The sequence below is a fragment of the Schistocerca piceifrons genome, chromosome 8, assembly GCF_021461385.2.
Source record: "Schistocerca piceifrons isolate TAMUIC-IGC-003096 chromosome 8, iqSchPice1.1, whole genome shotgun sequence".
NCBI classification, from domain to species: Eukaryota; Metazoa; Arthropoda; class Insecta; order Orthoptera; family Acrididae; genus Schistocerca; species Schistocerca piceifrons.
This window is the reverse complement of record NC_060145.1, coordinates 53,703,561-53,720,637: the sequence shown is the minus strand read 5'-3', so window position 1 is coordinate 53,720,637 and position 17,077 is coordinate 53,703,561. Positions and strand designations below refer to the sequence as shown.

Here is a 17,077-nt window from a genome sequence, read left to right as displayed (position 1 = left end):
CCCTCTGAGACGTTTTGCAGGAGACCCCAATGAGTTTCTGAGCGCGACTGAAAGTGCAATAGACTATGTCACAAATCTGGATGTTTGTTCGTGAACTTTTGTTTGTTATATACACTATTTTTAAACACTTTTATATCTACAACTATATGTTACACACTGTGACTACTCTTTATTTCTGTGTCTTATGATTTTTATGTCTTTTCTATATGATGTGTTATATGCCATAAGCTAAATAAAAATAAATAAATAACTAAACCCAAAGAAATTCTGGCCTTAAGTAGAGGCTGTTAGTGATACCAAAGTTACTGTCCAGTCACTCACGAATGAGACAGGAAATGAAATTGAGGGTAGCAAAGCAAGAGTTGAACTACTTAACTTCGTTTTCAAATGTTCCTTTACAAAACAAAATCTACAAGAACTGTTCCAATTTAATTCTCATATCATTGAAAAGATGAGTGAAATAAGTATTCAGTTGCTTTGAGAAACATCTGAAATCGTTGAAACTTAAGAAAGCTCCAGGGCCCAACGGAATCCCTATGAGAGTCTATGCTGAAATTGTGAATGAGTTAGCCCCTCTCCTAACTAAAATCCGTCGTAGATCCATCGAACAAAAAATCTTGCGCAGTACTTGTAAGAAAGCATAGACCACACCTGTCTACAAGAAGGGTGGTAGAAGTGATCCACAATGAAAACATATTCAAACATAATGAAGTATCTCGAAAAGAATCACCTCCTCCATTTAAACCAGCCTGGATTCCGAGAACATCGATCATCTGAAACCCAACTCACATTTTTCTCACATGACATACTGAAAGCTTCGGATCAAGGCAGTCAGGTACGTGCAGTATTCCTTGATTTCCGTAAAGCATTTGACTGAGTACCACATCTACGGTTATTGGAGAAAGTACGATCACGTGGGTTATCATGTGAAATTTGTGACTGGATTGAAAGTAATTTGGTAGGGAGGATGCAGCATGTTAGCTTGGATGGGGAGTCATGTCAGTTGTAGAAGTAACTTCGAGTTTGCCCCAGAGATGTATGTTGGGACCGTTGCTGTTCATGTTCTACATTAATGACCTCGCTGACAGTAGTAATATTAACCTCAGACGTTTTGCAGATAGAATAGGTATCTATAATGAAGTACTATCTCAAAGAACCTGTACAAATAATCAGTAGGCTCTTGTTAAGATTTCAAAGTAATGCAAAGACTGGCAACTTCCTTTAAAAGTTCAGAAATGTAAAACTGTGCACCTCACATGACGAAAAAACCTAGTATCCTATGAATATAATGAGTCACATTTGGAATATGCAAACTCATACAAATACATGTGCGTAAGACTTTGAGAGATATGAAATGGAATGATCACACAGGCTCAGTCGTGGGTAGAGCACGTAGACTTTAGTTTATTGGTAGAATAATGAGGAAACGCAATCAATCTACAAAGGGGTTGCTCATAAATCCCTCATGCAACTCATTCTAGAGTACTGCTCTGAAAATGTGTGGGACACAAACAAAATGGACTAAAAGGGGGGTAATGAACGTATACAGAAAAAGGCAGCACAAATAGTCACAGGTTTGTTTGTCACTTGGTAGAGTGTCACAGAGACGCTGAAGAAAGGGAACTGGCATACTTTTGAAGATAGAAACTATCTCGAGATAGATAACTTACAAAGTTTCAAGAACTGGCTTTAAATGATTACTCAAGGAATATACTGCAACCCAATACGTATCGCTCATACAGGGATCACGGGGAGTAAATTAGATTAATTACAGCATGCACACATGCATTTAAATTATCATTCTTCCAGCACTCTATACCTGAATGGAACGGGAAGAAACCCTGGTAACTGGTATAGTGGTCGGTATCCTCTACCACGCAGAATACATACATAGATGTAGATGTAGATGAGCGTTGCTATGATGGCTGTCAATCAAATCAGAATTCAGACACAAAAGAATCTTAATGAACGAAACTTTTCTATACGTCACCCATCACTTACGTCATATCAGTTAAAATTAACCTTTCTAACTATTGAGTGAGGTATGGGAGTGAACGCTATGGCTCCCAGAGCCAGTAACGTAACACAACACAGCGATCTAATTGTAAACTATAATGTGCAGGAGCTTTTTGACTACACACCATAGTTAAACGTTTATGAATACCTGCTATTTTTTACTCCTGCCTTCCAAAAAATCACGCTGTCCATCTTTTGTCCGTTATTATCGCCTTCCATCCTGTCCATGGTTTTTTTTCTACTTAAAAACAAACAAGCTGTACTCTCATTTCACAATACACAGTGTTCACAACTGCCATCTAGCGACTGCGTAGTATACTTCCGTCCCCAACAATATCGCTGCGAAAACAGTATCTCTGGACCTTGGGCAGTGTGTTCTGGGATGCCAAGTGTTTAAAGTTGTATCTGTCCGTATAATGTGTGTAAATAAATATTATGTATGTGAATCGGTAACGTCGACAGTCATTACACATCATGAAAATCGTGTTCGTTACCAAAATCCAACATTGGTGACCCTCAGTTTTTTGGCAACCGGGTCGCAAAATTTTCGTGCGACACGTTGCTCCACCTACACCCGACGTGAGAATTCCAACACCTTGCCGAAGTGGACCGAATCCTGCCTCGGGCATGGATGTGTATGATGGCCTTAGGTTAGTTAGGTTTAAGTAGTTCTAAGTTGTAGGGTATCCGTGGTCTAGGGGCAGCGTCTTTGATTCATAATCAAAACGTCTTCGATCCCGGTTTCGATCCCCGCCACTGCCCAAATTTTGATAAATAATCAGCATTGGCGGCCTAAGACTTCCGGCATAAGAAGTCAACCTCATTCTGCCAACGGCCTTGTCAAAGAGGGCGGAGGAGCGGATAGAGGTTCAAGGCACTCTCTTGTCCTAGGGGTGGGAAATTGCCCCTAAAGGTGGAAGAATCGGCAATGATCAACGACATGAGGATGCAGAAGGCAATGGAAACCACTCCATTAAAGACACGTAACGTGTATCCACAGGACATTTGGCCTGTAATTGAAGAAGTGTCATGATGATCTCTCCATTGGCAAAAGATTCCGGAATAGTCCCCCATTCTGATCTCCGGGAGGGGTGTAACCTCCCCCTCACTTATCGACCTTAATGACAGTGAAAAATGGAACCGCGTGTACCTAATGGGAATTTTGGAAAAGCAATCGTCACCGAAGTTAACCTGTCGGTAAAGAGGGAGGAAAGGGTTACATCTAAATGAAAAGAAAAATGCAAGTGAAACTGGTGGAAATTAATTTTGAAATAGGGATAAAGTTAATAAAGAAAGTAAATGTGCGGCCGTTACGTTAACAATCAACTAGCGGTAATTAGATATTTGAGATTTGGGGGAAATTACGGTCGCCAGTCCTATGGACAATTACTATAATAACTGAGAAAGAAAGGTTATTACACATATAATTAGCACTAGAAGCGTGGCAACTGAAGGTTGACACGTGTAGTGTGAAAACTGAAAGTTTGTCAGAAGTAATAAATTTCGCTACACTTAATTTAGCAAAAGAATTAATGAAACCGGAAAATCGAAAGTTAATTTAGTGACTGAAGTTAATAGTGAGCTTTCTTTCTGAAGCACATCGAAATACAGTTAGTCTTGGACTACCTCAACAATCATTTCTAAAGCTACTTGAATCTACGCAATTTAGAAAGAAGAGATTTAACTTTGAACTTGAATTAAACGATTCTGAACAATTAACAATAGTAAAATTTAGTACGTACCAAGCTGAGCTGCAGTCACAGGTAAGCTAAAATACGGTAACAAAACTCGCACTCTTAATTTGTGCTTGTGTAATCTAACTATTGTAGCCAGCCAGCTATGAATACTTAAATTGAACTTTGAAATTAAAGCAGTGAAATGGAATTATGCTGGCGTTTGAATTTCGACGACACTCGGGTTCATTTCGGAAAAGGAAGGGACCCTGCTTGGCAATGCAATTGGGACAATGAGCAACAAAGGTTCATGCTAAGTTGCTGTAATTTTGCGAGGCAAATGGAACAATTTGAAAAGCTGAGGTCTGCCATACAGTTCTGAAACTTTACGTGCTTTTAGCCTTCCTTGTTGGTTGATTGAAGGTATGAAGCCGTCGATCGAGGAGGTGGCGACAGTCACTCATTGTCGGCCGTCGCTGTTGCAGAAGCTGGATGTTGGCGCGCCTTCTTCTCGACACGGTCACCAGGCGAAACGGGCTCTTGATGTGCGCCAGCTAATGCTTCCCGTCCGCGACACCATGTCAGAAACTATCATCGCGAGTCGAGCGCAATTACATGCTGCCAAACCCCGAAAGCGCGGCAACTCGCGGGAGCGTCACACAACACACCTGCTCCACTGCACTACTCCAGCCAGACTCTCTCATGCTCTGCCCGCGCTCCACGCGGCAGAGTTAACACTACCAAAGATCCTACACACTTTGAGTCTTCACACGACCTATCGATGTAATCGTTCGATAGCAGTTTTCCCTAGGCAAGACCCAGCGTAAAAATACAAATAATATTTACGAAACAAACCAATTATACATCGACATAAATGCATAAATATATATATACAAATAGTAAAACAATTACAATATGTAAAGACACAGAAATGTCATATATTCAGGTAACAAAAATAAGGAAAACAAATTATAGTACAATAGATGGAAATAGGAGGATATGCATTTCCGGCGTTACAGGGGACTGCCAAGGGGGAGGTTACCATGAGAAAAGATTGAATAATCAACGAAAGGATAACGTTCTACGAGTCGGGGCGTGGAATATCAGAAGCTTGAACGTGGTAGGGAAACTAGAAAATCTGAAAAGGGAAATGCAAAGGCTCAGTCTAGATATAGTAGGGGTCAGTGAAGTGAAGTGGAAGGAAGACAAGGATTTCTGGTCAGATGAGTATCGGGTAATATCAACAGCAGCAGAAAATGGTATAACAGGTGTAGGATTCGTTATGAATAGGAAGGTAGGGCAGAGGGTGTGTTACTGTGAACAGTTCAGTGACCGGGTTGTTCTAATCAGAATCGACAGCAGACCAACACCGACAACGATAGTTCAGGTATACATGCCGACGTCGCAAGCTGAAGATGAACAGATAGAGAAGGTGTATGAGGATATTGAAAGGGTAATGCAGTATGTAAAGGGGGACGAAAATCTAATAGTCATGGGCGATTGGAATGCAGTTGTAGGGGAAGGAGTAGAAGAAAAGGTTACAGGAGAATATGGGCTTGGGACAAGGAATGAAAGAGAAGAAAGACTAATTGAGTTCTGAGTTTCAGCTAGTAATAGCGAATACTCTGTTCAAGAATATCAAGAGGAGGAGGTATACTTGGAAAACGCCGGGAGATACGGGAAGATTTCAATTAGATTACATCATGGTCAGACAGAGATTCCGAAATCAGATACTGGATTGTAAGGCGTACCCAGGAGCAGATATAGACTCAGATCACAATATAGTAGTGATGAAGTTCAAGACATTAGTCAGGAAGAATCAATACGCAAAGAAGTGGGATACGGAAGTACTAAGGAATGACGAGATACGTTTGAAATTCTCTAACGCTATAGATACAGCAATAAGGAAGAGCGCAGTAGGCAGTACAGTTGAAGGGGAATGGACATCTCTAAAAATGGCCATCACAGAAGTTGGGAAGGAAAACATAGGTACAAAGAAGGTAGCTGCGAAGAAACCATGGGTAACAGAAGAAATACTTCAGTTGATTGATGAAAGGAGGAAGTACAAACATGTTCCGGGAAAATCAGGAATACAGAAATACAAGTCGCTGAGAAATGAAATAAATAGGAAGTGCAGGGAAGCTAAGACGAAATGGCTGCAGGAAAAATGTGAAGACATCGAAAAAGATATGATTGTCGGAAGGACAGACTCAGCATACAGGAAAGTCAAAACAACCTTTGGTGACATTAAAAGCAACGGTGGTAACATTAAGAGTGCAACGGGAATTCCACTGTTAAATGCAGAGGAGAGAGCAGATAGGTGGAAAGAATACATTGAAAGCCTTTACGAGGGTGAAGATTTGTCTGATGTGATAGAAGAAGAAACAGGAGTCGATTTAGAAGAGATAGGGGATCCAGTATTAGAATCGGAATTTAAAAGAGCTTTGGAGGACTTACGGTCTAATAAGGCAGAAGGGATAGATAACATTCCATCAGAATTTCTAAAATCACTGGGGGAAGTGACAACAAAACGACTCTTCACGTTGGTGTGTAGAATATATGAGTCTGGCGATATACCATCTGACTTTCGGAAAAGCATCATCCACACAATTCCGAAGACGGCAAGAGCTGACAAGTGCGAGAATTATCGCACAATCAGCTTAACAGCTCGTGCATCGAAGCTGCTTACAAGAATAATATACAGAAGAATGGAAAAGAAAATTGAGAATGCGCTAGGTGACGATCAGTTTGGCTTTAGGAAAAGTAAAGGGACGAGAGAGGCAATTCTGACGTTACGGCTAATAATGGAAGCTAGGCTAAAGAAAAATCAAGACACTTTCATAGGATTTGTCGACCTGGAAAAAGCGTTCGACAATATAAAATGGTGCAAGCTGTTCGAGATTCTGAAAAAAGTAGGGGTAAGCTATAGGGAGAGACGGGTCATATACAATATGTACAACAACCAAGAGGGAATAATAAGAGTGGACGATCAAGAACGAAATGCTCGTATTAAGAAGGGTGTAAGACAAGGCTGTAGCCTCTTGCCCTTACTCTTCAATCTGTACATCGAGGAAGCAATGATGGAAATAAAAGAAAGGTTCAGGAGTGGAATTAAAATACAAGGTGAAAGGATATCAATGATACGATTCGCTGATGACATTGGCATCCTGAGTGAAAGTGAAGAAGAATTAAATGATCTGCTGAACGGAATGAACAGTCTAATGAGTACACAGTATGGTTTGAGAGTAAATCGGAGAAAGACGAAGGTAATGAGAAGTAGTAGAAATGAGAACAGCGAGAAACTTAACATCAGGATTGATGGTCACGAAGTCAATGAAGTTAAGGAATTCTGCTACCTAGGCAGTAAAATAACCAATGACGGACGGAGCAAGGAGGACATCAAAAGCAGACTCGCTATGGCAAAAAAGGCATTTCTGGCCAAGAGAAGTCTACTAATATCAAATACCGGCCTTAATTTGAGGAAGAAATTTCTGAGGATGTACGTCTGGAGTACAGCATTGTATGGTAGTGAAACATGGACTGTGGGAAAACCGGAACAGAAGAGAATCGAAGCATTTGAGATGTGGTGCTATAGACGAATGTTGAAAATTAGGTGGACTGATAAGGTAAGGAATGAGGAGGTTCTACGCAGAATCGGAGAGGAAAAGAACATGTGGAAAACACTGGTAAGGAGAAGGAACAGGATGATAGGACATCTGCTAAGACATGAGGGAATGACTTCCATGGTACTAGAGGGAGCTGTAGAGGGCAAAAACTGTAGAGGAAGACAGAGATTTGAATACGTCAAGCAAATAATTGAGGACGTAGGTTGCAAGTGCTGCTCTGAGATGAAGAGGTTAGCACAGGAAAGGAATTCGTGGCGGGCCGCATCAAACCAGTCAGTAGACTGATGACCAAAAAAAAAAAAAGTTCTAGGGGGCTGATGACCTAAGATGTTAAGTCCCATAGGGCTCAGAGCCATTTTTTGCAATACTTCTTTATTTAATACTGACAAATACCAACTGCGACAGCTTTGCGTCACGTTCGTCGGCCACCTAATCGACGCAACAAGCATACTGCCCACACAGGACAAAATTGAGAAGATTAGTAACTGGTCCCCTCCCACAAATTACCAAGAACTACGTAAATTTCTCTGCGATGTCAATTTCTACCGAGATGCAGCTAAAACTGTACTTCCCGTAAAAGAAGCTCTATGGGGAAAAAATACTTCGGGGAAGAAGAAGCTAATATGGACAGTCGAGATGCAAACTGCATTCGACAACATTAAAGCTCAACTGCCCCATACCGTCACCCTCGCTCTACCTTCACTGGATGCTCATCTTATCATTCCGTCAGACGCGAGCGACCTAGCGATAGGCGCTGTATTACAGCAGAAAGTGCCAGGAATGACATAACCTCTCCGTTTTTTCTCAATGAAACTGACAGGCTCTCAAAGGAAGTGGTCGACTTTTGACAGCGATCTAATAGCCATATACGAAGTGGTGCGCTACTTCCGCGGCGATATTGAAGGCAGACCATGTACTATCTCTACAGACCATCGACCATTAGCTGACGCAGTAAAGAATCCGTTAGACAGCGCCACACCACGCAGGTTTAAGCACTTGGACCACATCTCACAGTTCAGAACAGACGTTCGCCACGTGCACGGAGTGGACAATATGGTTGCGGACTCCTGTCCTGCCGACCAGTGTGGCCAAGCGGTTCTAGGCGCTTCAGTTCGGATCCGCGCGACCGCTACGGTCGCAGGTTCGAATCCTGTCTCGGGCATGGATGTGTGTGATGTCTTTAGTTTAGTTAGGTTTAAGTAGTTCTAAGTTCTAGGGGACTGATGACCTCAGAAGTTAAGTCCCATAGTGCTCAGAGCCATTTGAACCATTTGACTCCTGTCCCGGTTAGCGGCCGTGACCACTCAAATGGATTTCGATAACCTCGCACAGGCAACAGATACGAACCTGGAACGATTCTTGTCAGGCGGCGACGCGGGATTATAGCTGCGATGATGCACAGTGCCCAGAACCAACAAACTAGTTTGTTGCGACGTGTCAACGGGGAGGAAACGACCTTTCGTCACTGACAACTATAGCCGAACAATACTCGACTTGTTCCGTAACTTTGGTCTCCTCGGAGTGCGCCCCACGACGAAACTAGTTTCTGATCGTTATGTGTGGCCGAATATGAAGAGGGGTGGTGCCAGTTGGACACGAGCGTGCATTTCTTGCCAGAGGGCGAAGACAGGACGACACAACCAGCCGCCGTTAAGGAGCTTCCCTGTCCCGAAGGGCCGATTTGCCACGCACATATAGATTCAGTGGGGCCACTACCTGAATCTAACGGATTTCGTTGTATCCTATCGGTCATCGACCGAACGACTCGGTGGGTGGAGGCCGCTCAGCTCAGAGACATATCAGCGGAGACAGTGGCGAGATCGTTCATCAACTTGCGGATGGCGAAATTTGGCTGCCCTGAGTCGCTAACATCCGATCAGGGCAGATAATTCGAATCGACCGTGTTTACGGAACTGTGCCGCCTCTGCGGCTGCCACCGATTCCATGCCACAGCCAAGCATCCACAGTCAAACGGCCTAGCGGAACAGTGGCACCTCACGCTGAAAACGGCACTGGTGTACCATGATAACGAATGGTCAGAGGCCCTACCTTAGGTACTGCTGGGTATCAGAACGGTCCACAAAGAGGACCTCGACGCCTCGCTAGCGGAGATCGTCTATGGCGAAGCGATTAGCCTCCCGGCGGAATTTGTCATACAGACAACGGACGAAGACAACAAGGACCTCCCACACTTCGTACGACGGGTCAGAGAACTGATACACAGCATCAGAGTCCCACCACCGTCGCACCACGCAACACCCGCTGTATTTGTGCACGAAAACCTACACACTTGCACTCACGTAATGCTACGCACAGACACCATCAGGGTAGCGCTCCATCCGGCGTACAGTGGACCTTATAAAGTACTAAGACGGAAGACCCAACAGATTCGAAATCATGCTAGCCAGCAAACCCACTACTGTGTCTGTCAATAGACTGAAGTGAGAATGAACTTTTACGGAGACTCTGGGGAAGAGTACCACCCCTTTAACATCACAACACGACACAACCCCCTTTTCTGTCATAGTCGATGTCAAGCACTACTTTCCAGAAGATATCACAGTGACTCTACACGACACGTAATACTGGTATCTGCCATGTACGGAAAAGGTAAGCAACAGCACTGTGTCGCGATCATTGTGTCACTCCACACCGATACCACAGTCAGTCGATACAGCTGCACTGTTATCTACAGTATCCAGGGATGGCATCCTACATGTGTCAGCTCCAGACCAAAACACAGAAAACTGGACACAGGTTCGGCCTACACCCCCACCACAGAATCACGTACAACCACCTGCGGACGACCTAACAATTGCACCTCCGGTACCACGTACTCAGCCAGTACCGACGTCACGAACAGGCAGACCGCTGCACCGACCAGAACATCTAGATGAGTACGAGCTGGACAGCATCTCCAGAGACGACCTGCACCACACACCAACACACTTTCTGCACACCAAGCATTTGGGGGAGAGGAGGAAGGGGGGGGGGGGGGGGGGGGAGAGCCCTGTGGTGGCTCAAACTCTATGGACTTCAGTCCCCATGAATATCGCTGCAAAACAGTATCTTAGGATCTTGGCCATTGTGTTCTGGGATGCCAAGTGTTTAAGTTGTATCTGGCTGCATAATGTGTATAAATAAATATTGCGTATGTGAATCGGTAACGTTGACAGTCGTTACACATCATGAATATCGTGTTCGTTACCCAAATCCTACAAGTTCATCGTCCTACAAGAGGAAGTGCCCATAGTTTGAGTGGTATCCGTAATTTTTTAATTGTATCTACTGAAAATATTTCCCACTAAATTTCTGATCTTTACAGACATGGTCTATCAAAAGCATATCACGGCAATCCCAAAACACTCAACATGTTGTATCCCAACTACAACTGCGTTCTCACTCGTTTTTCCACTACTTTGTCAGTTGTGTGGCCTCTGGGATCATTACCCATTCAATGAACAAACACCGTTTTCGTTCATATGTAATCAAACGAGGTACCAACCGGATGGAGATTTCACCTGATCCAAATTATGGTGAGTGGTGCTTACCATTGACCTATAGCTCTGGTGCAAGTTCTCCACCATCAACTCTACAAAAAGGCGAAGAAGTTCCCACTTTCAGGGTCTTCAGCTGCGTGGCAGCTCCTGGTACAAGCGGCTACTTCTGGTTGTCTTCAATATCCATTTGACCACATTAGACATGTTTACGCAATTTAACCACAGTGTTAGACATTGTGAAACTACGTACTCACCTGCAAGTTCAACATGAATTTTCCTGGTGATTTATCCTTTCAAAAGACGAAATAAATCATCTTCTTGATGCGTCTTCTTGAATCTCGTACTGTAGAAGCTTTCTGAGAATATGTAGCGTGGTAAAATTTTGGCAGAGAACACTACAGAGGTAAGACGGCTCTGGAGCATGAAGTAGTTATTTCTTATTGTTATCTGAGCTTTGTTGTGGCTAAAAGGCCGCCTTCGGGACAACGAACCAGCAGACCAGCTAGCAAAGGATATCTTTATTACGGTCAGACACCTTGTGTGACGAGATACCGAACTCAATTACGACTTTGAAGAAACCACTAACAAACGAACGGGGCAACGAGTGGAAAACGGAAAACTTGTAGCGCCTCTATTAGCGTCCTATAGTCAACTATATACCTGGCACCTAGCTTCACAGTGGCGTTCTGAACGTCCATTACTCCTTGTTTCTAACTTTTCGACTCCTAAAAGTTTCAAGAATGGATCAATTAAAAAGCAGATAAAAGGAGAGAAAAATTACGATAACGGCTTTCATGCTTTTATATGTTTTACATATTTTCCCCTCACTTGAGTACAGCGCACAGAACGTTCATACAATCTTGTGTAATTGTCAGAAAAGTCCTTCTTTGGAATATTCTTCAGGTCACGTATCACATTCATACATTCTTCGGTTTTGGCGAATCATCAGGGACTTATTCTGCAGTTCATTGTTTTGTGATATATTCGTATTGATAACATCAAGTCTTGTCAACCGTGATGATGTTTTCCAAAAAAGAAATATCCGTGTTTGTCATTCCAGTTAAGTCACAGCAGACGTCCACGCGCCGTTTGTTTTTGTTAAGGAGTTAAGGTGTGTGGGATACACATTGCACACACTTTTCTCTTCTTCAAAACATTCTGGAGAATATCTTGAACAGTTGATTTAGAGATGTTCAATTCACTGCTCAGTTGCAATTTGTGACACAACATCGTTCACACAATACAGCCACACGTCCACTAGTTAATTAGTTCCTTTCTTACATGCTCCGTAGATCATTTGAACGATTCTTTTATCGAAATGATATGTAACGAGTCAGTTTACATGATATGTATACATGATTAATGTTGATATTTATGAACATATGTTTTAGTCCTACTCATGTAACTAAACTTAAAAACTAGATTACATAAGCTAACAATCTTTAACTAAAAATTCGTCCATAGAATAGAAGGAGTTGTCCAGGCGGAATTATTTTTGGTTAGGTTTAAAACTGCGTTTGGTAACTATCAGACATTTTATATTATTGGGCAATGATTAAAAATTTTTGTTGTTGCATGTTAACTCCCTTCTGAGCCACTGACACCTTCAATAATGGCTAATAAACGCCTTTTTTTCCTCCTGCGATGTAGGTAAGGGACGATTCATAACGAATTTCGTTGGCGAACGTATGTACTGTGATGGTGTAATTAACATGCATAAATCCTTGAAGAGCTACGTACATAATGACCACAGGTGAACACCACATATTATTCCTACGGCTCGCTTTTGTACAACCATTACTTTTTTCTGAGTGATGAATTACCTCAGAAAACTGTTCCATAAGGCATTATTGAATGGAAATATGCAAAATATGCCAGGAGGTTGCAGTTATATGAAGCGCAAAAGCAGCTGAAATTAATTATTTGAGAAGTTGTCTAATATGCTTCTTCCAGTTCAAGTTTTCATTAGTGTGTTCAAGCAAAAATTTGGATCATCCTACACTGTTCACTTAACCCCGTTCAATTCTATATCAGCTATGAGTATGACTTCACTTGTTGTATGGAACTGAAGTAGTGTGTTTTCTCAAAATTTAGGTACAGTCCACTTTCAGATAACTACTTTATAATTCCTTGAAAAGCATAATTAATAGTATATTCTGTTTCTTTCTGTATAATGGGATTTATTATAACAGTAGTGTTCTCTGCAAAAAGTACCAATTCTGCTTGCTGAATGTTAAGTGGAAGGTGTTCACATATATAAGGAATAGGAGCGGAACCAAAAGTGAACTCTGTGGGACACCCTTTGTGTTGCTACCGAGTTACTAATTTTTTTTTCCTTTCCAACACTGTTCGAATTATTCAGTAAAACTTTTGCTTTCTATTTGTTGAGTATGATTCACACCATTTGTGTATAAAGCTATCAATTCCATAAAATGTAAGTTTTCTGAGAGAATAACATGATCTACACAATCTAAGAACTTGGAAAGATCACGAAAAATACCAGTTACCGATGTTTTATTATTTAAGGCGCGCCTGTAATATTTGGTGATAGAATGTACAAGTAGCATTCTCAGTTGAGCAACACTTCTGAAATCCAAACTGTGATATGCTAAGTAAGTTGTTTCTACTTAACTGTGAGACTACCCTTGACTACATTACTTTTTCGAATATTTTGGGAAAAGGTGTCAGTAAGGAAGCTGGAAAATAATTATTTATGTATTTCTTGTCACCTTTCTTATAAAGAGGTTTAACAACTGCATATTTTAATCTGTCTGGTAAAGTTCCATATGCCAGTGACGCATTACATAAAGCACTAAGGATATTTATTATTAAGTTAGAACAATTCCATCAACTCTAGGTGAGCTTTAGTTTTTTTTAGAGTTTTATTAATTTCAGTGACATTACTTCAAGTGTTGCAGGATGATGGAGTTAACACCTATATTCTCTTGCTTCTTCAACTGAACAATTTAATTCTGTTTTTGCTGCCACGCTTAGAAACTGATTGCTAAAAGTACAACTTATGAATTATCAGGCACAGCACTGTCATTTACTTTAACTGTTAAGGTATCTTTGTAGCACACTGATTTGTTGTCCTATCTCCCACTTGGCGATATCACATATACTTTTAATCTTATTTCTGCACTGTTAATTTCTGTCAGGACAAGTGTACTTCTGGATATTTTAATGACTCTTCTTAAGGTATTACAGTAATTTTTTTAATCCAAGTAATCTTGGAGCTTTACTTATTCTAGTCTTTATGTAGATTTCCCTCTTCCTCTTATGTGAGATTTTAATTCCTCTAGTTATTCATGGCTTACTTGTCCTTTTTCGAATGGACTTTATGGATTACTTTTTTAGAAAGACTACGGAATAAAGTGAATTTCGCATTAGCATCTTTTTCTGAGTATACCTTACCCATACCATCTCTTTTAACTCACTCTTTAAACGATTTCCCTTGTTCTCATTAATAAGCCTCTCTGTTTTGTATGAATCTACCTAAGAGTCGTAAGGTGCTTTATTCTTTATTTCCATTAATTGTTCATCATGATCAGATAGTCCATTAACAATACTGGGTGCGCATTATTTGCGCCAGCCTGAGCACTGTCTATAAAAATATTTTCAATGAGGGTCCTACAATCCTGCTACTCACGAGTTGGATAACTAACTAAATCATATTGAAACAGCCAAGTACTGATTCTAATTCATTTTTGCTGACAGAATCGGTTCAGAAACCTACACTGAAGTCTCCACAAATTACTAACTGTTACTTGTTGTCTGATAGGCTACTCAATAATGCATCCGGATTTCTCACAAACAACTGAAACTTTCCTAAAGGGTGTCTATAGACTGCTAGAAACAAAGAGAAATAGTTTGCAGTCATAACTCGCAATCCAATGCTTCTAGCTTCAGATCTACACAAAACCTACTCATACCAATACTTTTGACTGTGTTCAACTTCTGCAATTGTTGCAACTCCTCCTTTTTCCATGCTAACTCTACATGAAAATAGTGCTAGTCTATAATCCGTTTTATTTCACTTCTCTATCCCTATGGTTAGGTGATGTTCAGAGGGGCACAATACATCCGCCACGTCAGAATCTTACACACCTTCTAAGCATACAAGAAGCTCATCTACATTGTTCTTCAGTCCACTAATATTCTGATACAACAAAATAATTTTATTTTGCTGGAAACTGTTATTTACATTACTATCCTGTCCTGTTCTAATTTCTTTCAAGATTGCCTGTCTATAACCTGACTCTTACCTAAAAATGTGTTCTGCTGACTCCAGTAATCACTGGGATTTTGCCTTGTGTGCTTGTGGGCCCCCGTACGCTCTTCGCAAGATACTCAGATAACCTGTCCTTCCCCCTCCTATTACGGTATAGGCCACCGTGAAAGATCGTAACTGATGATGGCCGAAGTAGAGAGGATATAAAATGTAGACTGGCAATGGCAAGGAAAGCGTATCTGATGAAGAGAAATCAGTTAACATAGAGTATAGATTTAAGTGTCAGAAAGTCGTTTCTGAAAGTATTTGTATGGAGTATAGCCATGTATGGAAATGAAACATGGACGATAAATAGTTAAGGCAAGAAGAGAATAGAAACGTTCTAAATGTGGTGCTACAGAAGAATGCTGAAGAGTAGATGGGTAGATCACGTAACTAATGAGGAGGAACTGAATAGAATTGGAGAGAAGAGGAATTTATGGCACAACTTGACTAGAGTCACTTGTAGAGTAAGTCTGTGATTATTGTAGTCAGGTTTTTAACATCTTCTTATTGTAGTAGCGGAACTTAGAAAAAGTAAAATTTTACCATGAGTGAGAAGTGTGGGCTTTGCCGTAGGTTCGTGAGTAATGGATTGCGGTATGAGACTTGTTCGAAGTGTTTTCACTGTGGGGAATGCAGTGGGGAAGCCAGTGGGCATTCTGGTGAGATCCTCTCCTGGAACTGCAGGTTATGTTGCAAGAGTAAGTTGATAGAGGAGCAGGAGCGTAAGATCTGTGCCCTTCAGGTGCAGTTGAAAAACGCACAGGAGGAGCTAGATAAGATGGGGAGGGAGAAGGGGGTTGGGGAATGGGAGCTGGCTGTTGGCAAGAGATCTGCTAGGAGAAGAAGATTTTCAGATAGTTTTACTACTGGTGTTTACAATAGATATGACCAACTGTCAGAGTCTAGTAGCTGTAGATGTAGGAAGTATGCAGCAGACCTCAGTAGTTACGGTGGCTAGAGCAGTGATTGTGGGTGGGGCTGGTGATAGTATTGATAGGGATGGGGAGTATAACATAGATGGTGACCTGGAAAAGATAGCCACTCAGACTGGCAACACGAATGTGCATTTCGTGGAACTGTTTCAGCGTCACGATCGGCCTCATCTTAATACAGTCGTCAGGCGTAATAACATGAGACTTGGGGGTGCGCTGATGACAGAAAGCATGGGTCACATTTCAGTGGTGTCGGTGGAGTCTATCAGCAGGACGGGGTTCACTAGACATGGCCTGCACCTCAACAGGTATGGGAAGGGGAGGTTGGCAAAGCTTATAGGTGACAGCATAGGTGGGGTTGGTGGGATCACTCATGGGAAAATTCCTGCAGTAGTGGGTGTTAGAGCCGGCCGCGGTGGTCTCGCGGTTTAAGGCGCGCAGTCCGGAACCGCGCGACTGCTGCGGTCGCAGGTTCGAATCATGCCTCGGGCATGGATGTGTGTGATGTCCTTAGGTTAGTTAGGTTTAAGTAGTTCTAAGTTCTAGGGGACTGATGACCACAGTAGTTAAGTCCCATAGTGCTCAGAGCCATTTGAATCATTTTTTTGGGTGTTAGAGCTGCACCTTTTTTAGATTGAAGTCAGCTGATAGGTATTCCTGCTTAAGAGAAGTCTCTCTAACAAAGGAACCACTTTTGACAAAGCTTAGGTATCCGAGTAATGAGGGAATTAGTAAATTTCATCAAAATATACAAGGTATTAGAGATAAAGTTAGTGAACTGCTTATAGATGTGACTCTGAAATTATTGGTATATCTGAAACTTCTTAAATAAGGAGATAATTCAGAGGCTTCCTTTACCAGGATACAGGTTGGCTGGCAGCTTTTCGAGGAGCTCTTTGCGGTATGGGGGAGTAGCCATGTATGTGAAAAACGGCATCCCATTTGAGTCAGTTGATGTTTCAAAGTACTGCACCGAAAAGGTGTTTGAATGTTGTGCCGGTGTGCTTAAATATAACGGAGCTAAACTTCGAACTGTTGTTATTTATAGATCCCC

General features: G+C 41.7%; 1 protein-coding gene across 1 annotated transcript in view; it reads left to right on the top strand.

Annotated features, from left to right (window-relative positions):
• LOC124711363 (endoglucanase E-4-like) overlaps positions 1 to 17,077 on the top strand; it is a 432,910-nt gene that overhangs the window by 350,483 nt on the left and 65,350 nt on the right. The gene's annotated exons all lie outside the window — the stretch shown is intronic.